Source organism: Ranitomeya imitator, chromosome 3 (genome assembly GCF_032444005.1).
Source record: "Ranitomeya imitator isolate aRanImi1 chromosome 3, aRanImi1.pri, whole genome shotgun sequence".
NCBI lineage: Eukaryota > Metazoa > Chordata > Amphibia > Anura > Dendrobatidae > Ranitomeya > Ranitomeya imitator.
Genome location: NC_091284.1, coordinates 419,733,454 through 419,759,262, shown reverse-complemented (window position 1 = coordinate 419,759,262; position 25,809 = coordinate 419,733,454). Strand labels below are relative to the sequence as shown.

At 42.9% G+C, this 25,809-nt stretch overlaps 1 protein-coding gene across 1 annotated transcript in view; it reads right to left on the bottom strand.

Moving 5' to 3' along the window:
- The window catches only part of INTS2 (integrator complex subunit 2), a 146,811-nt gene extending 126,439 nt beyond the window's left edge, over positions 1-20,372 (bottom strand). Inside the window, exon 1 of the mRNA XM_069757209.1 lies at positions 20,119-20,372. The gene's annotated coding sequence lies outside the window, so the exon portion shown is untranslated. The remainder of the gene's footprint in view (positions 1-20,118) is intronic.
- Between the last annotated feature and the right edge of the window lie 5,437 nt (positions 20,373-25,809).

Here is a 25,809-nt window from a genome sequence, read left to right as displayed (position 1 = left end):
GGTTCTGGGCATCAGAACTGGCATCAAAGTGGGCAAACAGCCCATCTTCGCAGATTTGAATAAGTAACTGATGTTTTTAAGGGGTTAAATGCCTTTGGGCCACTGATACCACAGTGCATACATATAGAACAGGGAGCCCCACATCAAACCCAGGTCACTCCTTCCTGGCCTAAATGGGTTCTGGGCATCAGAACTGGCATCAAAGTGGGCAAACAGACCATTTTCACAGATTTGAATAAGTAACTGTTTCTAAGAGATTAAATACCTTTGGGCCACTGATCTGACACTTAAAATACACAGACAGTGATGCCCTGCATCAAACCCAGGTCCCTGCAGGGCTTCAATGTCTGTGTATTTTAAGTGTCAGATAAGTGGCCCAAATGCATGTAACCCCTTAAAAACATCAGTTCTTATTCAAATGTGTGAAAATGGGCTGTTTGCCCACTTTGATGCCAGTTCTGGTGCCCAGAACCCATTTGGGCCAAGCTGAAGAGACCTGTTTTTGATGTGGGGCTTCCTGTTCTATATGTATGCACTGTGGTATCAGTGGCCCAAAGGCATTTAACCCCCCAAAAACATCAGTTACTTATTCAAATGTGTGAAAACTGACTGTTTGCCCACTTTGATGCCAGTTCTGATGCCCAGAAACCATTTGGGCCAGGCTTGAGGGACCTGGGATTGATGCAGGGCATCACTGTTTGCGTATTTTAAGGTAGTTAGATGGAATATAGAGAGCACATAGGGTCTTATCCGAGATAAAGGGAATATTCGTGAGAGATAGTATAAATTCACTCACCTATTATGGTTGTGTAAGACACAACCACTGCACTTAGCATTGGCGGCTGCTGCAAGCCCCAATATGATGATCCTTTGCTAGATGAAGAGAATGGGGCATCAGACTGCGCTGCTCGCCTGTCAGGATAATGTACCAGAGAAGTCCAAATAGATGTAATAGAGAATAGACTTTATTTCTACGCGTTTCGTGGTGATTACGCCACTTCCTCTGACAGTCTATACACATACACATACAGGTTCTTGTATTTATAGCAAAAGAAGGCACATGGAGACGCCTCCTTTCAAAAAAAAAAAAAAAACACCACACCCAGCGGGTGGGGAATCTGACTTAACCCCTTAGTGACCGAGCCAATTTGATACTTAATGACCGAGCCAATTTTTACAATGCTGACCACTGTCACTTTATGAGGTTATAACTCTGGAACGCTTCAACGGATCCCGCTGATTCAGAGAATGTTTTTTTCGTGACATATTGTACTTCATGCTAGTGGTAACATTTCTTGAAAAAAAAAAAAACGGAAATATGGCAAAAAAAATTTCAAATTTTGCAATTTTCAAACTTTGTATTTTTATGCCCTTAAATGAGAGAGCTATGTCACAAAAAATAGTTAATAAATAACATTTCCCACATGTCTACTGTACATCAGAATTCAGAACAATTTTGGAAACAACATTTTTTGTTAGGGAGTTATAAGGGTTAAACGTTGACCAGCAATTTCTCATTTTTACAACACCATTTTTTTTTTAGGGACCACATCACATTTGAAGTCATTTTGAGGGGTCTATATGATAGAAAATACCCAAGTGTGACACCATTCTAAATATTCAAGAAGTTTATTAACCCTTCTGGTGCTTCACAGGAATTTTTGGAATGTTTAAATAAAAATGACCGACTTCCGGGAGGCGGAGCTAGCGAATAGCCGCTTTTAAGTAGAGCTCCCGGACCTGGGGCGCTAATTACACCTAAAGCGCTGATTTATTTCACCCAGAATCCGGGATAAGGACCGGACAAGGAGCACCGGCGGTAGCCGCAGCTCTCCAGCTTTCCGGATCCCCGGGAGTCAAGAGGCGCAGGCAGCGCCACGCTCATTGCAGCACCCGGTATCGCTCCGGACCAGCAGGGTCGGAAGCGGTGAGGGGACAGGAGGAAGAGAGCGCTCGGCACGCAGAGGCACCGATCTAGGTCGGTGAGGAGGGCAGAAGTCACCGAGGAAGACGCGAGGAGTGCAGGCGCGGTGAGAGGCTCCAGAGAGACGCAGAGGTTCAACGCGGGAAGAGGAGGTGAGCTGGCGCCATTTTGATAGAAAGCGCGCCGATCCTCACAGCCAGCCACGCATCGCTAGAGAGAAGAAGTGAGCCAGACCTCAACTATAATAGCCGCTGCCAGGACAAGGTGAGCGGCACAGACAACATATATATTTCCGGGCACGGGGGGAGCTGGTGAAAGATACAGACTTAAAGTACCCCTGAGAGAGGCGCGCCAGACCTCCCATCCCCCATATTGAGGGCACTAACTTGTAAAGTCTAATAGCAGAAAGCATCGCTGGTACAGGAGAGTGCACGCAGCGCCCCTGTTATAAGGAGAGAAACATCTCTGCAGGATTACAGGAGACACACCTGGTACAGGGTGACTTGCACAAACTGCATAGCAAGAGCACAGATCTGGCTTTTATCATATCTCCATAGTAAACATAGTGAAATTGTAGTATATTTGGACAGCACTGTGTTCTAAGCGAAAGCTCACTTGTTGTGATAACGTAAAAGACATTTTGACTCATCTTCAGATGTAGCTACCAAGCACAAAGATATCACTAATAACTTAACAAATATCTCAGGCCTCCATTTCACCATGGACAAATTTGTGGGTAAAGGTGCCAAAGCCGGCAGCAGTTCTACACGCATTCAGGCAGGCACATCTCCAGTATCACAAAGCACTGATACCAATACAGACAACCCACAGTCAATTGCAACCGCTATCATAGAACGGCTGATGCCTGAGATAGACAATCGTTTGGCGGCTTTCCAAACTTCACTGGACACAATAGTCTCACAAGTTAACGCCCAGGGCGCACGCATAACAGATGCGGAACAAAGAATATCAGACCTGGAGGATTCTACCATAACTCTCTCAGATAAACTAGATGAGAAAGAAAAGATTATATCGGATTTAATAGATAAAGTAGACGACCTTGAAAACAGATCCCGTCGTAACAATCTGAGGCTTATAGGCCTCCCAGAGTCGATCCCTCCCTCGGAGCTAGTAAAGATCGCATCTGAGTGGTTACCTAAAGCTCTTGGGGTATTGCCAACATCGGGAGCCGAGGCCATCGAAAGAGCACATAGACTGGGACCTCCAAGAGGAGGAAAGAGGAGGAGAAAGGGACAGGCCACGTCCGGTCATTTTTAAAATCCTGGATTTCCAGGATAAAATCCGTATTCTGGCAGCATTGAGAAAACAACGTACTCTGATGTATGAGAACCACAAATTATTACTGTTCCAGGATTACTCGGCCGCCATGGCAGCTAAACGCAAAGCTTTCAATCCTGCTTGTAAAATGTTGGTGGAAAAAAATATTCGCTTTAACCTGCAGTATCCTGCGATTCTGCGCTTTGTCATGGAGGGGAAAAAATCGGTCCTTCAGTGACCCAGGAAAGGCTCTGGAATTCCTTCGGGAAGCTCCCCGGGCTCACTCTAACTCTAATTCTGCTAAGTCCTGAATAAGAAAGCTACCTTAATATGTCATTATTAAGTGATATCATGCTCGTGCTAACATTCTTGTGCCCTTAAGTGGCATGTTTACGTTCTATGTTATGTTCACTTTAAGGTTGAGTACACTTGTTACTAGTGTTATAGAGTTAAAATGGGGAGGGAACTTGGGAGGGGGGGATGGGCTCCGCTTATGTAAACTTAAATCTTGGGTTTTGGGAGATCCTAAGCTCACTCGCTGGGATGGGTGGGGATCTCACTTACAACTTATACAGGTGGGTCTGGTGGTCACCCGAAAAGGGATAGGTTAATGACTGATCAGGCAGACACCAAAGATACCACTATCCGCTCCCTACAATGGTGCTCATGGAACGTTAATGGACTCAATTCCCCAGTCAAGAGGAAAAAGGTTGTTAATTTTCTACAAAAACAGAATTTCCACATTATTTTTCTCCAGGAAACACATTGGGTGAAAGGCAAACACCCCTCTTTGCTAAGTAGAAAATATACACTTTGTGCTGAGGTCTCATATACAAAAAAACAACGAGGAGTGGCTATATTGGTATACAACGGCCTCAACTATGAGACACTAGACACTCTAGAAGATCCTCAAGGCAGATTTCTGCTGGTTAAAATCATGATTGAGGGAATGTGTTTCAATCTAGTTAACATTTACGCTCCAAATGTGCCTGAGGTTCAGTTTCAAGTTAAACTAAAAGAGAAACTGGCGGGATGGGATACGACACGGGTGGTCATGGGAGGTGACTTCAATGAGGTAGCAGACATATCCATGGATAGATCTAACCCCAGAGAAACTCATCGTTTAATGCAAGATAGTAACATCCAATCACTAATAGATGACTTTGATTTAACCCCTTAGTGACCGAGCCAAATTTTTGAAATCTGACCAGTGTCACTTTATGTGGTAATAACTCTGCAACGCTTCAACAAATCCCAGTGATTTTGAGATTGTTTTTTCGTGACACATTATACTTTATGATAATGGTAAATTTAGTTCAACATTTTTTGTGTTTATTTATAAAAAATATCAAAAATTTGAGAAAAATGTTAAAAAATTAGCAATTTTCTAAATTTTAATGATTATCCCTTTAATCCAGATAGTCATACAACAGCAAACCATTAATAAATAACATTTCCCACATGTCTGCTTTACATCAGCACCATTTGTAAAATGTTATTTTATTTTGTTAGCATTTTAGGAGGCTTAAAAATGTAGCAGCAATTTTTCATTTTTTCAAAGAAATTTACAAAATTTATTTTTTTAGGGACTTATCCATGTTTGAAGTGACTTTACGGGTCCCATATATTGGGAAACCCCCAAACGTGATACCATTTTAAAAACAGCACCCCCTGACATATTGAAAACTGCTGTCAGGTAGTTTATTAACCCTTCAGGTGCTTTATAGGAATTAATGCAAAGTGGCATGACAGAAATGAAAATGTGTATTTTTACAACCTAAATGCCTCTAACCTCTGAACAGGTTACAACAGCCGTCAGACTCTAAGGCCGCTATTTGGTCATGAATTGCCATGGCAAACATCAGGACAACAAAATCATGATCTGAGGGCACCAATTGGGATAAAGAAGAAGCCCCCACACACTGTTAACCATTTATTATGATGTAGTCACTATTGACAGCAGCATCTAAGGGGTTAAACAGAATTAGAAGGTGCAAATACTGATCGTGGCTGGTACAGAAAGTTATCAGCTATAGGGTATGTTCACACGTTCAGGATTTCCATCCTTTTTTTTTCAGGACAGTTTTTTTAAAAAACTGCAGCTCTTGGCAGAAAACGCAGGTCCTTTTTTGATGCGTTTTTGATGCGTTTTTTGATGCGTTTTTTGATGCGTTTTTTTATCCTTTTTTTACTGTGTGTTTCCTAGGAAGCTTTTTAGGGCTAAAATGGCTGAAAATACCTAACCCTACCCCTAACCCTACCCCTAACCCTAACCCTACCCCTAACCCTACCCCTATTCTAACCTTAGTGAAAAAAAAAAAAAAAATTCTTAATTTTTTTTATTGTCCCTACCAATGGGGGTGACAAAGTGGGGGGGGTGTCATTTACTATTTTTTTATTTTGATCACTGAGATAGGTTATATCTCAGTGAACAAAATGCACTTTGGAGCGAATCTGCCGGCCGGCAGATTCGGCGGGCGCACTGCGCATGCGCCCGCCATTTTGCAAGATGGCGGCGCCCAGGGAGAAGACGGCCGGACGGACACCGGGACGCCGGGTAAGTATAAGGGGGGGAGATTAGGGCACGGGGGGGCATCGGAGCACTGGGGGGGGCATCGGAGCACGGGGGGGGGGGCATCGGAGCACGGGGGGGCGGGATCGGAGCACGGGGGGGGCAGCCACACTCCGCCCACGCACTTCCGCCCGCTCCCCCGCACTTCCTGCTGCAGCGGTTCTGCACATCAAATCGCAGTAAAACCCGCAGATATATTTTTGATCTGCGGGTTTTACTGCGATTTTGACCTCACAATGGAGGTCTATGGGTGCAGAACCGCTGCGGTTCAGGAGGAAGAATTGACATGCTCCTTCTTTTTTCCGGGAGCTATTCAGCGCGTCTTTTTTTTTACAATTTCCGGACCATGTGCACAGTGTGTCCTGTTTTCCATAGGGTACAGTGTACTGTACCCTGCATGGAAAACAGCTGCGGAACCGCAGCCGCAAAACCGCCGCGGTTCCGCGGTAAAAAACGCACTGTGTGAACATGGCCATAGTGTACAACCGACAGCTGCTGGATTGTCACCTGTATGGGGAGGATATTCTCTTATATGTCAGGTCAGTTAAAAGACGTATTGGCGGTCATTAAGGGGTTAATTGACATATGGAGACTACAACATCCTTTGGAGGGGGACTACTCTCACTACTCCCGCGTACACGATTCACATGCTAGAATTGATTGCTGGCTGCTACACGAATCACTGTTACCCTTAGTAACACAATCAAAAATACAAAACATTCATATTTCGGACCATGCCCCAGTGACATTTCAATCCAAATTAGTATTTCCAATACTTCAGGAAAGGAGGTGGCGCTTCCCATCATACCTATACCAATCAGATGATTTTAGAAAATACCTACAAATGTCATGGGAAGTATATAAAAATGATAATCAAATCCACTGTGATGATGCACACTTGTTCTGGATGGCCTCTAAGGCCGTGCTGAGGGGTCAAATTATTTCCTATGTTAGTCATAAAAAAAAAAAAAGACATTATAAAAAGAGCTAGGGAAACGCAAAAATCTTTGTAGGCCTGGGTTACTGATTTTAAACTAAATAATACTACATTGACAAAGGAAAAATTTCTGAAGGCTAAGGAAGAGGCAGACACTTTAGCCCATGAACTGGCTCTATTCAACTTAGACTATCAAAAACAAAAATACTTTAAATGGGGCAACAAGCCAGGGAAGGTGTTGGAATCTCTCACAAGACCATATAGGAAACCAACGAGAATACACAAAATACAACAACGCAATGGTCACATTTTAACTAAAAATGAAGAAATCGTGGATGAGTTCCGTTCTTTTTTCAGCGAGTTATATAGGTCAGAGACAGGGGGTGGAAGCGAGGAGTTTCTCAAAGACCACCTTGCCCCAACGCTCACAGAGGAGGAGAGAGAGACCATTAACTCCCCAATAACACCTTCAGAAATTGTACAGACTATTACTAAACTTAAAGTATCTAAAGCACCCGGTCCAGACGGATTCAGCAATGAACACTATAAGATTTTGGGTTCATGCATAGCTCCCCACTTGTGTGAGTTATTTAATAAGATAGTTGGACTTGGTCACATGCCAGACCGGTTTAATGAGGCGGTGGTTATTGTTCTCCCAAAGCCAGGTAAAGATCATACTCAGGTTGAGGGATACAGACCTATTTCATTATTAAATTCAGATTTTAAAATCTTCACAAAAATTTTGGCAGACAGACTACAGAAAATAATGCCTAAATTGATATCACCACAACAAACCGGGTTTATTCACGGGAAATCCATTACATACAACATTAGGACAGCGGTGAGCGCCATATCTTATAGTAGAGTAAACAAACATATGAAAACCATTGTGGTAAGCCTAGACGCGGACAAGGCGTTTGATAGAGTGGCATGGAACTATCTATTTGATCTGCTGTCGTTCAGAGAGTTTGGCCCATGGTTTAGTGAAGCAGTCAAATCAATTTACAGTAAAGGCCCCGTCACACATAGCGACGCTGCAGCGATACCGACAACGATCCGGATCGCTGCAGCGTCGCTGTTTGGTCGCTGGAGAGCTGTCACACAGACAGCTCTCCAGCGACCAACGATCCCGAGGTCCCCGGTAACCAGGGTAAACATCGGGTAACTAAGCGCAGGGCCGCGCTTAGTAACCCGATGTTTACCCTGGTTACCATCGTTAAAGTAAAAAAAAACAAACGCTACATACTTACCTATCGCTGTCTGTCCTCGGTGCTCTGCTTCTCTGGTCTGGCTGTGAGCACAGCGGCTGGAAAGCAGAGCGGTGACGTCATAGCTCACAGCCAGACCAGAGAAGCAGAGCGCCGAGGACAGACAGCGATAGGTAAGTATGTAGCGTTTGTTTTTTTACTTTTAGAATGGTAACCAGGGTAAACATCGGGTTACTAAGTGCGGCCCTGCGCTTAGTTACCCGATGTTTACCCTGGTTACCAGCGAAGACATCGCTGAATCGGCGTCACACACGCCGATTCAGCGATGTCAGCGGGACCTCAACGATCAAAAAATGGCCCAGGCCATTCCGACACGACCAGCGATCTCACAGCAGGGGCCTGATCGCTGGTACGTGTCACACATAGCGAGATCGCTACTGAGATCGCTGTTGCGTCACAAAACTTGTGACTCAGCAGCGATCTCGCTATGTGTGACGGGGCCTTAAGCCACTATCCAGGATGTCCGTAAACAATATTCTATCCAAACCCTTTGAGATTCAGAGGGGGACCCGACAGGGATGCCCTTTGTCCCCACTATTGTTCGACATAGCTCTAGACCCATTCCTGAGAATGTTACAGAATGAGGTGACCTTTGAGGGGGTGAGGGTGGGAACTACATCGGTAAAGATATCAGCCTTTGCTGATGATATTCTTTTATTTATCGCTAACCCGGTTAAGGCAATCCCAGCCATCATGCATATCCTAGAGAGTTTTGGTAAGTGTTCTGGATTCAAAGTTAATTACAGTAAATCTGAGGCCCTGGCAGTTTTTAGATCTGGGAGGTTGAGCGACCCCAAATTCCCATTCCACTGGTGCCAAGAGTCTATTAAATACCTGGGGATAAGGCTACCTGCAGACCCTTCTATTTTATATAGAACGAATTACAAACCACTAATCTCCTCCATAATTGATCTTCTCCAATCCTGGAAACATTTCGCACTGTCGTTCTCTGGCAGATGCCACTTAATTAAAATGATAGTTTTTCCCAAATTACTTTACGCCTTTCAGACCCTGCCCCTTCTCCTAACTCAGTCAGATCAGAAGTTGTTGAACCTAAACTTTCGAAGATTCATTTGGGGGGTTGGGGGTAGATCACGCATAAGTCTCGCAAGACTACAGGCGACCAAATTGGAAGGTGGTGTTAATTTTCCTGATCTGGGAAGATATAATTTGGCGGCTAACCTCAGATATGCAATTGACTGGATTAGGGGCATTTCTCATTTTGCAAATGTTGAAATAGAGCAACAATTCTACCCACACATTTCGCTACCAGCTTTATTGCATTTGGGAGGGGAAGACATCCCAGTGGGAATAAGTGACCACCCGTCATTATGGCAAACAATGCAAACTTGGAGACTATGTAGGAAGATTTGTAATTTAAGATATAATCTATCCCCGTTCCAGACTTTTTTGGGAAACCCGAGGTTCATGGGGGGTTCAGCACCGTCTTTATATAAGATTTTGGCTTCTCAGGGATGTGGGCAGGTAATAGACCTATTAACAATAAATAATAATAATAATTAGATCTTAATTTATCAATAATATCCTTTGAAACAGCATCACAACAATATCCATTATTTAACAATAAACCGTTTTTATTTCTCCAAGCGCGTAGTTTGGTACAGAAATGTCAGACATTGGGGGGGACGGTAGAGGGGAGGGCCAATTTAGATGGGTTTATCAGAAATACAAAAGCCCATCCGGCTTCTATAAGTAACATCTACTCAATATTGCGTAGGAAGTGGGTGGGGGAGGGAAAAACCACGGGTGTGGCAAGGTGGCTGAGAGATTTGCCAGACTTGGAGGTGAGTGACCTGTTTGAGGTCACCATGACATAAAGAAAGATTCTACCATATAGCAGTTATACCGACATGGCACTTCTAATTTTACATAGAGCCTATATCACACCATGCATGCAATCTAAAATGTCCTCATCCATCATTTACCTATGCTCAAAATGTAAAGCCCGTAACACTGACATTTATCATCACTTATGGAGTTGCCCGCAAATTCGGAAACTTTGGGGAGAGGTACATAATGAATTGCAAAAAATTTGTGGAGTGGATTTTACACTCATTCCGCACAGGGCCATTTTTAACATCCTGGATGAAACATCTCGAAAATTACCCAAACACGTAAAGGCAACACTTATAATATGGGCCTCAGCAACTAGGAAGAGTATTTTACATCAATGGTTGAATCCCTTAGTCCCTTCACTCCCTTTCATTCGCACAAAAATACAGTTCATATTTAGAATGGAGTGGCTAGACGCATTAACTAACAAAGAAAAACAAGTATAAAATATTTTTTCCACATGGGATACTTTTATTCCATCACTTCCTTTGGAAACTAGGGAGAAACTGAGGGCACAGTTTGAAAATACCCAATGGTATTTATTGCAGCGGATAGGTGGGAACTCACCAATTTCATGAGGTACCGTATATACTAGAGTATAAGCCGACCCGAGTATAAGCCGACCCCCCTAATTTTGCCACAAAAAACTGGGAAAACTTATTGACTCGAGTATAAGCCTAGGGTAGAAAATGCAGCATTTACCGGTGAATTTCAAAAATAAAAATAGATGCTCCATACCGTTCATTATTGCCCCATAGATGCTCCATATACAACTGTGCTATATAGAATGCTCTGCACCGTTGATTATGACCCCATAGATGCTCCTTATAATGCTGTGCCATATATGCTCTGCACCTTTATGGCCCCATAGATGCTCCTTATAATGCTGTGCCCCATATATGCTCTGCACCTTTATGGCCCCATAGGTGCTCCTTATAATGCTGTGCCCCTTATATGCTCTGCACCTTTATGGCCCCATAGATGCTCCTTATAATGCTGTGCCCCATATATGCTCTGCACCTTTATGGCCCCATAGATGCTCCTTATAATGCTGTGCCCCATATATGCTCTGCACCTTTATGGCCCCATAGATGCTCCTTATAATGCTGTGCCCCATATATGCTCTGCACCTTTATGGCCCCATAGGTGCTCCTTATAATGCTGTGCCCCATATATGCTCTGCACCTTTATGGCCCCATAGGTGCTCCTTATAATGCTGTGCCCCTTATATGCTCTGCACCTTTATGGCCCCATAGGTGCTCCTTAGAATGCTGTGCCCCATATATGCTCTGCACCTTTATGACCCCATAGATGCTCCTTATAATGCTGTGCCCCTTATATGCTCTGCACCTTTATGGCCCCATAGGTGCTCCTTATAATGCTGTGCCCCATATATGCTCTGCACCTTTATGGCCCCATAGGTGCTCGTTATAATGCTGTGCCCCATATATGCTCTGCACCTTTATGACCCCATAGATGCTCCTTATAATGCTGTGCCCCATATATGCTCTGCACCTTTATGGCCCCATAGGTGCTCCTTATAATGCTGTGCCCCATATATGCTCTGCACCTTTATGGCCCCATAGGTGCTCCTTATAATGCTGTGCCCCATATATGCTCTGCACCTTTATGGCCCCATAGGTGCTCCTTATAATGCTGTGCCCCTTATATGCTCTGCACCTTTATGGCCCCATAGGTGCTCCTTATAATGCTGTGCCCCATATATGCTCTGCACCTTTATGGCCCCATAGGTGCTCCTTATAATGCTGTGCCCCATATATGCTCTGCACCTTTATGGCCCCATAGGTGCTCCTTAGAATGCTGCTGGTGCTGCCATAAAAAAAAAAAAAAATCACATACTCACCTCTCTTCTCAGGACGCCGGCGCTTTCAATAATTACCTGCTCCTCTGCGGCTCCGTCTCCAGCACTGACGCTCAGCAGAGGGCGCGCACTGACTACGTCACAGCGCCCTCTAACCTGAGCGTCATTGCTAGAGGACGCTGCAGACGGAGCCGGAGCGAGGAGCAGGTAATTATAGCGCTGCGCTCCCCTTACCTGCTGCGGCGCGGTCCCTGCAGTCCCTGGCTTCTCCGGCGCTGCAGCTTCTTCCTGTAATTGAGCGGTCACATGGCACCGATCATTTACAGCAATGAATATGCGGCTCCTCCCCTATGGGGGTGGAGCTGCCTATTCATTTCTGTAATGAGCGGTGCCATGTGACCGCTCAGTGCAGGAAGAATCTGCAGCGCCGGAGAAGCCAGGGACTGCAGGGACCGCGCTGGGAGCAGGTAAGTATGACTACACAGCCCCCGCTCCCCCTCCCCTGCTGACACCCGGGTATATGACTCGAGTATAAGCCGAGAGGGGGACTTTCAGCCCAAAAAAATGGGCTGAAAATCTCGGCTTATACTCGAGTATATACGGTACTTTTATGATTAAGTGTACGCAGAGTATGGAGGTTAATGTTTTGGATTATGTTGGGGTGGGGGGGATAAGGGATACAATATCATATTGTCACATTATCGCATTACTGTATTATCATCTTTGGAAATGTATATTTTGTATGTTTTGTATTATATTAAAAAATTCTAATAAACAGATTTAAAAAAAAAAAAAAAAAATGACCATTTAACTTTTTTTCACAAAAAATTTATTTCAGCTCCAATTTGTTTTATTTTACCAAGGGTAACAGGAGATAATGGACCCCAAAAGTTGTTGTACAATTTGTCCTGAGTACACTGATACCCCATATGTGGGGGTAAACCACTGTTTGGGAGCATGACAGAGCTCTGAAGCGAAGGAGCGCCATTTGACTTTTCAATGCATAATTGACTGGAATCGAGATGGGACGCCATGTTGCGTTTGGAGAGCCCTTGATGTGCCTAAACATTGAAACCCCCCACAAGTGACACCATTTTGGAAAGTAGACCCCCTAAGGAACTTATCTAGATGTGTGGTGAGCGCTTTGACCCACCAAGGGCTTCACAGAAGTTTATAATGCAGGGCCGTAAAAATAAAACAAACATTTTTTCCCACATAAATTATTTTTTAGCCCCCAGTTTTGTATTTTCCCGAGGGTAAGAGGAGAAATTCGACCCCAAAAGTTGTTGTCCAATTTGTCCTGAGTGCGCTGATACCCCATATGTGGGGGGGAACCACTGTTTGGGCGCATGGGAGGGCTCGGAAGGGAAGGAGTGCCATTTGGAATGCAGACTTAGATGGAATGGTCTGCAGGCGTCACATTGCGTTTGCAGAGCCCCTAATGTACCTAAACAGTAGAAACCCCCCACAAGTGACCCCATATTGGAAACTAGACCCCCCAAGGAACTTATCTAGATGTGTTGTGAGAACTTTGAACCCCCAAGTGTTTCACTACAGTTTATAACGCAGAGCCGTGAAAATAAAAAATCTTTTTTTTTTCCCCACAAAAATTATTTTTTAGCCCCCAGTTTTGTATTTTCCCAAGGGTAACAGGAGAAATTGGACCCCAAAAGTTGTTGTCCTATTTGTCCTGAGTACGCTGATACCCCATATGTTGGGGTAAACCCCTGTTTGGGCAAACGGGAGAGCTCGGAAGGGAAGGAGCACTGTTTTACTTTTTCAATGCAGAATTGGCTGGAATTGAGATTGGACGCCATGTCGCGTTTGGAGAGCCCCTGATGTGCCTAAACAGTGGAAACCCCCCAATTATAACTGAAACCCTAATCCAAACACACCTCTAACCCTAATCCCAGCGGTAACCCTAATCACACCCCTAACCCAGACACACCCCTAACCCTAATCCCAACCTTATTCCCAACCGTAAATGTAATCTAAACCCTAACCCTAACTTTAGCCCCAACCCTAACGGTAGCTTTAACCCTAGCCCCAACCCTAACCCTAATGGGAAAATGGAAATAAATACATTTTTTTAATTTTTCCCTAACTAAGGGGGTGATGAAGGGGGGTTTGATTTACTTTTATAGCGTGTTTTTTAGCAGATTTTTATGATTGGCAGCTGTCACACACTGAAAGATGCTTTTTATTGCAAAAAATATTTTTTGCGTTACCACATTTTGAGAGCTATAATTTTTCCATATTTTGGTCCACAGAGTCATGTGAGGTCTTGTTTTTTGCGGGACGAGTTGACGTTTTTATTGGTAACATTTTCGGGCACGTGACATTTTTTGATCGCTTTTTATTCCGATTTTTGTGAGGCAGAATGACCAAAAACCAGCTATTCCTGAATTTCTTTTGGGGGAGGCATTTATACCGTTCCGCATTTGGTAAAATTGATAAAGCAGTTTTATCCTTCAGGTCAGTACGATTACAGCGATACCTCATTTTTATAATTTTTTTATGTTTTGGCGCTTTTATACGATAAAAACTATTTTACAGAAAAAATAATTATTTTTGCATCGCTTTATTCTGAGGACTATAACTTTTTTATTTTTTTGCTGATGATGCTGTATGGCGGCTCGTTTTTTGGCGGGACAAGATGACGTTTTCAGCGGTACCATAGTTATTTATATCCATCTTTTTGATTGCATGTTATTAGACTTTTTATTCGGCGGTATGATAATAAAGCGTTGTTTTTTGCCTTTTTTTTTTTTTTCTTACGGTGTTTACTAAAGGGGTTAACTAGTGGGCCAGTTTTATAGGTCGGGTCGTTACGGACGCGGCGATACTAAATATGTGTACTTTTATTGTTTTTTTTAATTTAAATAAAGAAATTTATTTATGGGAATAATATTTTTTTTTTTTCATTATTTAGGAATTATTTTATTTTTTTTACACATTTGGAAAAAATTTTTTTTTAACTTTTTTAGTTTGTCCCAGGGGAAAACATCACAGATCGATGATCTGACAGTTTGCATAGCACTCTGTCAGATCAGGCTTACAGCAGTGCAGGCTTACCAAGCGCCTGCTCTGAGCAGGCACTTGGTAGGCCACCTCCCTCCCTGCAGGACCTGGATGCCGCGGCCATTTTGGATCCGGGCCTGCTACAGGGAGGGAGATAGGGAGACCCTCGCAGCAACGCGATCACATCGCGTTGCTGCGGGGGTCTCAGGGAAGCCCGCAGGGAGCCCCCTCCCTGCGCGATGCTTCCCTATACCGCCGGCACACGCGGTGTGCCGGGGTGGTCCGTGACCGCTCCTGGCACATAGTGCCGGATGTCAGCTGCGATAGGCAGCTGACACCCGGCCGCGCTCCCCCCGTGAGCGCGGCCAATCGCCCTGGACGTACTATTCCGTCCTTGGGAATTAGGGACCACCCCACATGGACGGAATAGTACGTCCAATGGCAGAAAGGGGTTAAAAGGTGTATCGGCGGTCTATAAGGGGTTAAACACATTCAAACATATATGTACATCATAAAACACACAAAACAATCATAAAATATAATTGAGTATAGCACTTAAAACCATTGCTCATACATGTAGAAAATCTAAATACAAAAAACACATTAAAAAGAGTAGTTAAGCAAATGAATAACTTTTGCAAGCTGGAGGAGTGCTAGAACCTACGGTGTTAAAACATTTATTCTTTGTCAGGACCCTGCCACTGATGTTTTGAACCATTGAGCCATGGGTGGATTTGAATGGAGTTTTGTTTGGTGGTAGTTTCACAAGAGTCTGTGAAACCAAAGAGATAACAGTGGAACACAAAAACAAAAAAAAAAACTCAAAAAAAAAAAAAAAATCCCTGAGAATATATATTTTTTCCCCCCTCAGGGATTTTTTTTCACAGACTCTTGTGAAACTACCACCAAACAAAACAATCCAATCAAATCCACCCACTGCTCAATGGTTCAAAACATCAGTAGCAGGGTCCTGACAAAGAATAAATGTTTTAACACCGTAGGTTCTAGCACTCCTCCAGCTTGCAAAAGTTATTCATTTGCTTAACTACTCTTTTTAATGTGTTTTTTGTATTTAGATTTTTACATGTATAAGACCCTGTATGTGTATAGACTGTCCTGAGGAAGTGGTGTGATCACCACGAAACGCGTAGAAATAAAGTCTATTCTCTATTACATCTATTTGGACTTCTCTGGTACATTATCCTGACAGGCGAGCAGCGCAGTCTGTGTATTTTAAGTGTCAGATCAGTGGCCCAAAGGCATTTAACCCCCAAAAAACATCAGTTACTTATTCAAATCTGTGAAAATGGGCTATTTGCCCACTTTGATGCCAGTTCTGATGCCCAGAACCCATTTGGGCCAGTCTGGAGGGAACTGTTTTTGATGTGGGGCTCCCTGTTCTATATGTATGCACTGTGGTATCAGTGGCCTAAAGGCATTTAACCCCCCCAAAAACATCAGTTACTTATTCAAATCTGCGAAAATGGGCTATTTGCCCACTTTGTTGCCAGTTCTGGTGCCCAGAACCCATTTGGGCCAGGCTGGAGGGACATGAGATTGATGCAGGGCATCACTGTTTTTGTATTTTAAGTGTTAGATCAGTGGCCCAAAGGCATTTAACCCCTTAAAAACATCAGTTACTTATTAAAATCTGAGAAAATGGGCTGTTTGCCCACTTTGATGCCAGTTCTGATGCCAAGAACCCATTTGGGCCAGGCTGGAAATAACTGGTTTGGATGTGGGGCGCCCTGTTCTATATGTCTGCAGTGTGAGATCAGTGGCCCAAAGGCATTTAACACTTTCTTCAGCGCTCTTTGTTGCCCACTTTGATGCCCATTTTTGTGCCAGTTTTATTGTTTTTGTAGCCGTTTTTAAGCGTATTCACATCAGGGAACCTCACTGCATTGTCTTTTATTATTGTGATGTCTATTTTGTGTTGTTAAACCTATAAAAAAAAACAGAAAAGAAAAAATCTAATATATAAAGCTGAATGTGTGTGTGTATGTATGTATGTATGTATGTATGTATGTATGTATGGGATTGGCATCTGCACCGTCGCAGCTACAGCCACAAAATTTTACACAGTCACACGTCTGGACCCCGAGAGCGTCATAGGCTATGTTGTGAGGTGAAATTTTAACCCCGCGCTTTCCAATTCACCAAACAATTTTGCCCCTATCTACATAATGGGGAAAAGTGAAAGGAAAAGTGTTGGAGGCAAATTGACAGCTGCCAGATATGAACAAGGGGGACTTAAAGAATGAGAGCGATGGCGCCAAAGAGTATATACCGTACAGTTGCTAAGGTGGGGCCCCGACATGGGATACTCACCACACACGGGGACATGAACACACACACAAAATGCACCACACACTACCATGTGCTTGAACACATGTTACCCTCAGCACACATTTCACCACACATACACCAACCTCGCCACATAAAAGTCGAAACACAAAAGTCGCCGCTCAAAACTCGCCACATGCAAAAACTAGGCTCATGCAAAACTCGCCACAAGTGCAAACCTCACCTCATGGAAAACTCGCCACACGCAAAACTTGCACACGCGGAAAAATTGCCACATGCACAAAAGTTGCAACACATGCAAAAGTTGCCTCACACAAAACTTGCACATACTCAAAAGGCACCACACATAAAACTCGCCACACGCAAAACTTGGCATGCGCAAAACTTGCTGCACACAACTTGCTACACTAACCTGTCACATGCAACTCGACACAAAAAGTTGCTACACGCATGTCCCCACACAAAACTCATCTCTCAAAAGTCGCTACATGCATGTCGCCACACGCAACTCAACACACACAACTTGACAAACGAAACTCGCCCTAAAACACACACAAGTCTGGTATTATCCTTCAAAAATAAAAATCTGATTAATAAGCAGACAAACTACAAGAACAACAAATGTACCATATAGGAAATATGGCAGCTGTCAGTCACATGACCTGTCTATTATGTGTATGTGTGAGCTGATATATACAGCCAGGGGGAGGGCTTCCTGTTGGCTGGGGATTTATCAGGCTGCCAACTTAGCTTACAAATACTGAGGTAAAAATACTGACCAAATAACGTGTGAACGAGGTCTAATACAGGAGGAGATGACATACAGGTATATACTATATACAGGAGGAGATGACACATATATATACTATATACAGGAGAGATGACACACAGGTATATACTATATACAGGAGGAAATGACAAACAGGTACATATATATATACAGGGGAGATGACACACAGATATATACTATATACAGGAGGAGATGACATACAGGTACATACTATATACAGGAGGAGATGACATACAGGTACTGTATATACTATATAAAAGAGGAGATGAAACACAGATATATACTATATACAGGAGAGATGACACACAGGTATATACTATATGCAGGAGGAGATGACATACAGGTATATGTTATATATAGAAGATGACATACAGGTATATACTATATACAGGAGGAGATTACACAGATATATACTATATACAGGGGAGATGACACACAGGTATATACTATATACAGGAGGAGATGACACAGGTATATACTATATATAGGAGATGATGACATACAGGTATATACTATATACAGGTGAGATGACATACAGGTATATACTATATACAGGTGAGATGACATACAGGTATATACTATATACAGGAGAGATGACATACAGGTATATACTATATACAGGAGAGATGACATACAGGTATATACTATATACAGGAGATGACACAGGTATATACTATATACAGGAGGAGATGACACACAGGTATATACTATATATAGGAGGAGATGACATACAGGTATATACTATATACAGGAGGAGATTACACAGATATATACTGTATACAGGGGAGATGACACACAGGTATATACTATATACAGGAGGAGATGACATACAGGTATATACTATATATAGGAGATGATGACATACAGGTATATACTATATACAGGGGAGATGACACAGCAGGTATATACTATATACAGGTGAGATGACATAGCAGGTATATACTATATACAGGTGAGATGACATAGCAGGTATATACTATATACAGGTGAGATGACATACAGGTATATACTATATACAGGTGAGATGACATACAGGTATATACTATATACAGGAGATGACACAGGTATATACTATATACAGGAGGAGATGACACACAGGTATATACTATATATAGAAGGAGATGACATACAGGTATATACTATATATAGAAGGAGATGACATACAGGTATATACTATATATAGGAGATGACATACAGGTATATACTATATACAGAAGGAGATTACACAGATATATACTATATACAGGGGAGATGACACAGCAGGTATATACTATATACAGGGGAGATGACAGCAGGTATATACTATATACAGGTGAGATGACATACAGGTATATACTATATACAGGTGAGATGACATACAGGTATATACTATATACAGGTGAGATGACATACAGGTATATACTATATACAGGAGATGACACACAGGTATATACTATATACAGGAGATGTCATACAGGTATATACTATATATAGAAGGAGATGACATACAGGTATATACTATATACAGGGGAGATGACACACAGCAGGTATATACTATATACAGGGGAGATGACATACAGGTATATACTATATACAGGAGATGACATACAGGTGTATACTATATATAAGGGAGATGACAAACATGTATATACTGAGGTGAAAATGAGAGGTGTGAGTGCAAAATGAGAGGAGTGAGGGAAAATAGTGGAGTGATCGGAAAATGACAGATGTGAGGTCGAAATGACAAGTGTTAGGGGGGAATGAAAGGAGTGAGGGGGAAAATGAGAGATGTGAGGGGAAAAATGAAAGATGTGATTGGAAAATAAGAGAAGTGAGGTGCTATAACTAACCACAGATATTTACTATGCCCAGGCAACGCCGGGCTCTTCAGCTAGTTGCTGAATAAGACACTGAACGAATAAGAAACCAACTTCAGCCTCGTCTGGAGGCTTCTTCTGTCAGGCAATGTTTACCACACAATAAACACTAGCAATAATGAAGGAAAGAAATGATTTTTTGTATCGTCACCACACTTTTTGCACATTTTTCAATACATTTTATGGTAAAATTAATGGTGTTATCCAAAACTACAACTCGCCTAATAATGATAATAATGAATTATTATTATTAGTAATAATAACTACTAATAGTAATTATTATAATTATTTTTTTTTAAAGTCCTCAAACAGCAGAAAAAAAATAACACTTATGAAATGTATGGTGCTTTGAAGAATAGGGAAAAAAATGCAAAAATAAAAAGGAGACTAATGTCTCGGTCCCGGAGAGGTCACTGTTTGCTGGTGTGCACTGTGACATGGATGAGGAGAGTGACTACGTTACAGATATCACCATTGATATGCAGGTACCTGATAAGTCCCGGGCCCTGGCAGGCCGGTGTGTGTGTCCGGTCCTCCCGGATATGAGACGTGCACTCGGTGCGCTACAGCACAGGGCGGTGCAGAGCTCGGGTGCCGGACGGAATGCGCGCAGCTACCGACACATCACGTGTTCAATCAGTATGGTCTCTATTGTATCACTGAGTAACATAGTGCCCGGAACCTAGTACCTAGGGTGAATGTGCGCCAAGGGACCGGAAGTAGGTTGCAGCACTGCGGTGCACACTGCACTGCCCCGAAGCGCTTAGCCACGCCTCATCGTTCTATACAGCCACTAAGAAGCCAGAATGACAATCAGCAAATAACAGAAGGTGTCTTAATTGTCTTCTGCCCCTACTTTGTAAGGAAGCCTGTGGTTGGCTGACATTACCGGCTTATTGCATGACGTATAGAAGATGCATTGCAGGATGCTTTGCTACAGAGACGTGAGGGCGGACGGACAGCTGTCACCCTTGCTCACCTGGGACTAGTTGAATTCCACAGTTATGGGCTGTGAATGATACTTTGCAATCCTCTTAGTGTAAGGCCATGTTCACACTATCAGTATTTGGTTAGTATTTTACCTCAGTATTTGTAAGCTAAAATCAGGAGTGGGACAGCCAGAGGAAAAGTATAATAGAAACATTTGCACCACTTCTGCATTTATCACCCACTCCCGGTTTTGGCTTACAAATACTGAGGTAAAATACTGACCGTGTGCGCGTGGCCTATATGTGCTGTCTTTTTCAGGCAGATTCCGCCTCAAAAGTGCAAGAAAATGCTGCACAGTAACTTAAAAACGTTCAGTATTTTATTATTGAAGTGGGTACCAGTAACCTGTTCATTCTTCTTTATAGGTGAAAGTATAGGGAAATAGCGCAGGCGCCAGAGACGGCAGCATGACCACTTCAGGAGAAAGACCGCCAGCTTGTTCCTGGAGCCGCTTCAAATAGGAAATCCTCTGCTGCTGCTGTTGAAATGAAAGTGTCTTGTTCACATACCCTCAGCTGAGGATCCTTTTAATGTAACTTTAACCCTTCATGATGCCGCCTTTTTTTTTATCACTGTCCTTAAAAGGGCTGTACTATTGATTTATATCGATGACTGATCCTTAGCATAGACCATGAATAGAAGATTGGTGGGAGTCCAACACCCGGCATCCCCCAACTATCAACTGTTACCACCTCTATGGCAGACTGATACACACAGCGGTTACACCATACCTTCTGTCATTGCATCACCGGACCCCTGGAGAGCGGTCACATCTGCTGATGTGACAGCTCTCCACGGGAGATTGTCATGGGACACTCGTTATTACATGGATTACTGCGGATCAGGGAGTATATTATTGTTGGTTTATTTTTATATTTCTTACAGATGATCGATGGCTTCGGGGACTGTGTGGTGAGTATGTACTGTGTGTTGTATGTATTGTATGTCTATGTCAGGGGTGTCAAACTGCATTCCTCGAGGGCTGCAAACAGATCATGTTTTCAGGATTTCCTTGTACTGCACAGGTGATAATATAATCATCTACACACATAATGATTGCAGCACCTTGTGCAATGCTAAGGAAATCTTGAAAACACGCATGGTTTGCGGCCCTCGAGGAATGCAGTTTGACACCCTTGGTCTATGTGTTTTGTTTTGTTTTACACTTGAACACAGCAGCCGGATGATGGGACTATACTGTCCCATTATCCGGCTAGCTGTCACTGTAACAGGCTTAGTCAGATGGGACTAGTAGTCCCATCAGACGATTCCTGCCTACACACAGACCCCCAGACACATATACACACATCTTCTGTGATGGCGGCCTTCAAAAGGCGGCCTTCAAAAAGAACCTGAAGACCCACCTCTTCCGACAAGCCTACAACCTGCAGTAACCACCGATTGACCAAACCGCTGCACGGCCAGCTCTACCCTCACCTACTGTATCCTCACCCATCCCTTGTAGATTGTGAGCCCTCGCGGGCAGGGTCCTCTCTCCTCCTGTACCAGTTGTGACTTGTATTTTTCAAGATTATTGTACTTGTTTTATTATGTATACCCCTCCTCACATGTAAAGCGCCATGGAATAAATGGCGCTATAATAATAAATAATAATAATAATAATAATCTTCTCCGCACACACTCTTCACCCTCCCGATCTGCAGCGTTTCACCCGCAGCAAATCTGCAGATGTTTTTTTACACCTGCGGTTTTGCTGTGGATTGGCCTGACACAATGGAAATCAATGGATGCAGAAACGCTACAGATCCGAAAAAAGAATTGACCTGGTCCTTTTTTGAATCTGCTGCATTATCTGTGCAGATTTTTCCGCACCATTAGCACAGCATTTTTTCCCCCCACTGATTTACATTATACTGTAAATCACCTGCGGATCTGCAGCATTTCTGCCCAGAATAAAACGCTGATCCCCAGCAAATCTGCAACGTGTGCAAATACCCTTACTCTGAAACGCTGCAGCATGTCCGAGAACGCATACAGGTGCTTCTCACAAAATTGGAATATCACTAAAAAGTTAATTTATTTCAGTTCTTCAATACAAAAAGTGAAACTCATTATATAGTCATTACAGAGTGATCTATTTCAAGTGTTTATTCCTGTTAATGTTGATGATTATGGCTCACAGCCAATGAATAAATTAACTTCTTTGACATTCTAATTTTGTGAGAAGTACCTGTATTTGTATACTCTGGGACCCATGAACCATGGGATGTCCTAAAGCAGCCCCTGGGTCTCGGAAAACTAAGAACCAACATTGCAGAAGGAAGAATAGCGATCCCTCAGATTACCACCTGAGCAACGGGAGTTTGTAGTACCCTTTTGCTAAGATTTTTATCCATAGATGCAATAGTAGGAGCTCTGCAAAGTTGTGGGCTGAAGACCAAGTAGCAGCCATATAGAGCAGAAGTATAGAGTCGTATGACCCAGGAGTCTTTTGCCAGACAGGAGTATTAACCCCTTTCTGCCAATGGACGTACTATTCCGTCTATGTGGGGTGGTACTTCCCAAGGACGGAATAGTACGTCCAGGGCGATCGGCCGCGCTCACGGGGGGAGCGCGGCCGGGTGTCAGCTGCCTTTCTCAGCTGACATCCGGCACTATGTGCCAGGAGCGGTCATGGACCGCCCCCGGCACATTGCGATCAAACATGATCGCGGTGTGCCGGCAGTGCAGGGAAGCATCGCGCAGGGAGGGGGCTCCCTGCGTGCTTCCCTGAGACCCCCGCAGCAACGCGATGTGATCGCGTTGCTACAAGGGTCTCTTACCTCCCTCCCTGCTCCAGGCCTGGATCCAAGATGGCCGCGGCATCCGGGTCCTGCAGGGAGAGAGGTGGCTTACCAAGTGCCTGCTCAGAGCAGGCACTTGGTAAGGCTGCAGTGCTCTGAGACAGATCGGTGTTCTGACAGAGTGCTGTGCAAACTGTCAGATCACCGATCTGTGATGTCCCCCCCAGGGACAAAGTAAAAAAAAAAATCCTAAATAATGAAGAAAAAAAAATATTATTCCCATAAATACATTTCTTCATCTAAATAAAAAAAAACAAACAATAAAAGTACACATATTTAGTATCGCCGCGTCCGTAACGACCCGACCTATAAAACTGGCCCAATAGTTAACCCCTTCAGTAAACACCGTAAGAAAAGAAAAAAAAACGAGTCAAAAAACGCTTTATTATCATACCGCCAAACAAAAAGTGGAATAACACGCGATCAAAAAGACGGATATAAATAACCATGGTACCGCCGAAAGCGTCATCTTGTCCCGCAAAAAACAAGCCGCCATACAGAATCATCAGCAAAAAAATAAAAAAGTTATAGTCCTCAGAATAAAGCGATGCAAAAATAATTATTTTTTCTATAAAATAGTTTTTATCGTATAAAAGCGCCAAAACATAAAAAGATGATATAAATGAGGTATCGCTGTAATCGTACTGACCCGAAGAATAAAACTGCTTCATCCACTTTACCAAACGCGGAACGGTATAAACGCCTCCCCCAAAAGAAATTCATGAATAGCTTGTTTTTGGTCATTCTGCCTCACAAAAATCGGAATAAAAAGCGATCAAAAAATGTCACGTGCCCGAAAATGCGACCAATAAAAACGTCAACTCGTCCCGCAAAAAACAACACCTCACATGACTCTGTGGATCAAAATATGGAAAAATTATAGCTCAAAATGTGGTAACGCAAAAAATATTTTTTGCAATAAAAAGCGTCTTTCAGTGTGACGGCTGCCAATCATTAAAATCCGCTAAAAAACACGCTATAAAAGTAAATCAAACCCCCCTTCATCACCCCCTTAGTTAGGGAAAATTTTAAAAATGTATTTATTTCCATTTTCCCATTAGGGTTAGGGTTGGGGCTACAGGTAAGGGCTGGGGCTAAAGTTAGGGTTTGGATTACATTTACGGTTGGGAATAGGGTTCGGATTTAGGGGTGTGTCTTGGTTAGAGGTGTGGTTAGGGGTGTGTTTGGATTAGGGTTTCAGCTATAATTGGGGGCTTCCACTGTTTAGGCACATCAGGGGCTCTCCAAACGCGACATGGCGTCCGATCTCAATTCCAGCTAATTCTGCGTTGAAAAAGTAAAACAGTTCTCCTTCCCTTCCGAGCTCTCCCGTGTGCCCAAACAGGGGTTTACCCCAACATATGGGGTATCAGCGTACTCAGGACAAATTGGACAACAACTTTTGGGGTCCAATTTCTCCTGTTACCCTTGGGAAAATACAAAACTGGGGGCTAAAAAATAATTTTTGTGGGAAAAAAAGATTTTTTATTTTCACGGCTCTGCGTTATAAACTGTAGTGAAAAACTTGGGGGCTCAAAGTTCCCACAACACATCTAGATAAGTTCGTGGGGGGGTCTAGTTTCCAATATGGGGTCACTTGTGGGGGGTTTCTATTATTAACCCCTTAGTGACAGAACCAATTTGGTACTTAATGACCAGGCCAATTTTTGCAATTCTGACCACTGTCACTTTATGAGGTTATAACTCTGGAACGCTTCAACGGATCCCGCTGATTCTGAGACTGTTTTTTCATGACAAATTGTACTTCATGTTAGTGGTAACATTTCTTCGATATTACTTGCGATTATTTATGAAAAAAACGGAAATATGGCAAAAAAATTTAAAATTTTGCAATTTTCAAACTTTGTATTTTTATGCCCTTAAATCAGAGAGATATGTCACAAAAAAGTTAATAAATAACATTTCCCACATGTCTACTTTACATCAGCACAATTTTGGAAACAAAATTTTTTTTTGTTAGGGAGTTATAAGGGTTAAAAGTTGACCAGCAATTTCTCATTTTTACAACACCATTTATTTTAGGGACCACATCACATTTGAAGTCATTTTGAGGGGTCTATATGATAGAAAATAACCAAGTGTGACACCATTCTAAAAACTACACCCCTCAAGGTTCTCAAAACCACATTCAAGAAGTTTATTAACCCTTTACGTGCTTCACAGGAACTGAAACAATGTGGAAGAAAAAAATGAACATTTAACTTTTTTTTGCAAACATCTTAATTCAGAACCATTTTTTTTATTTTCACAAGTGTAAAAACAGAAATGTAACCATAAATTTTGTTATGCAATTTCTCCTGAATACGCCAATACCCCATATGTGGGGGTAAACCACTGTTTGGGCGCACCGCAGAACTTGGAAGTG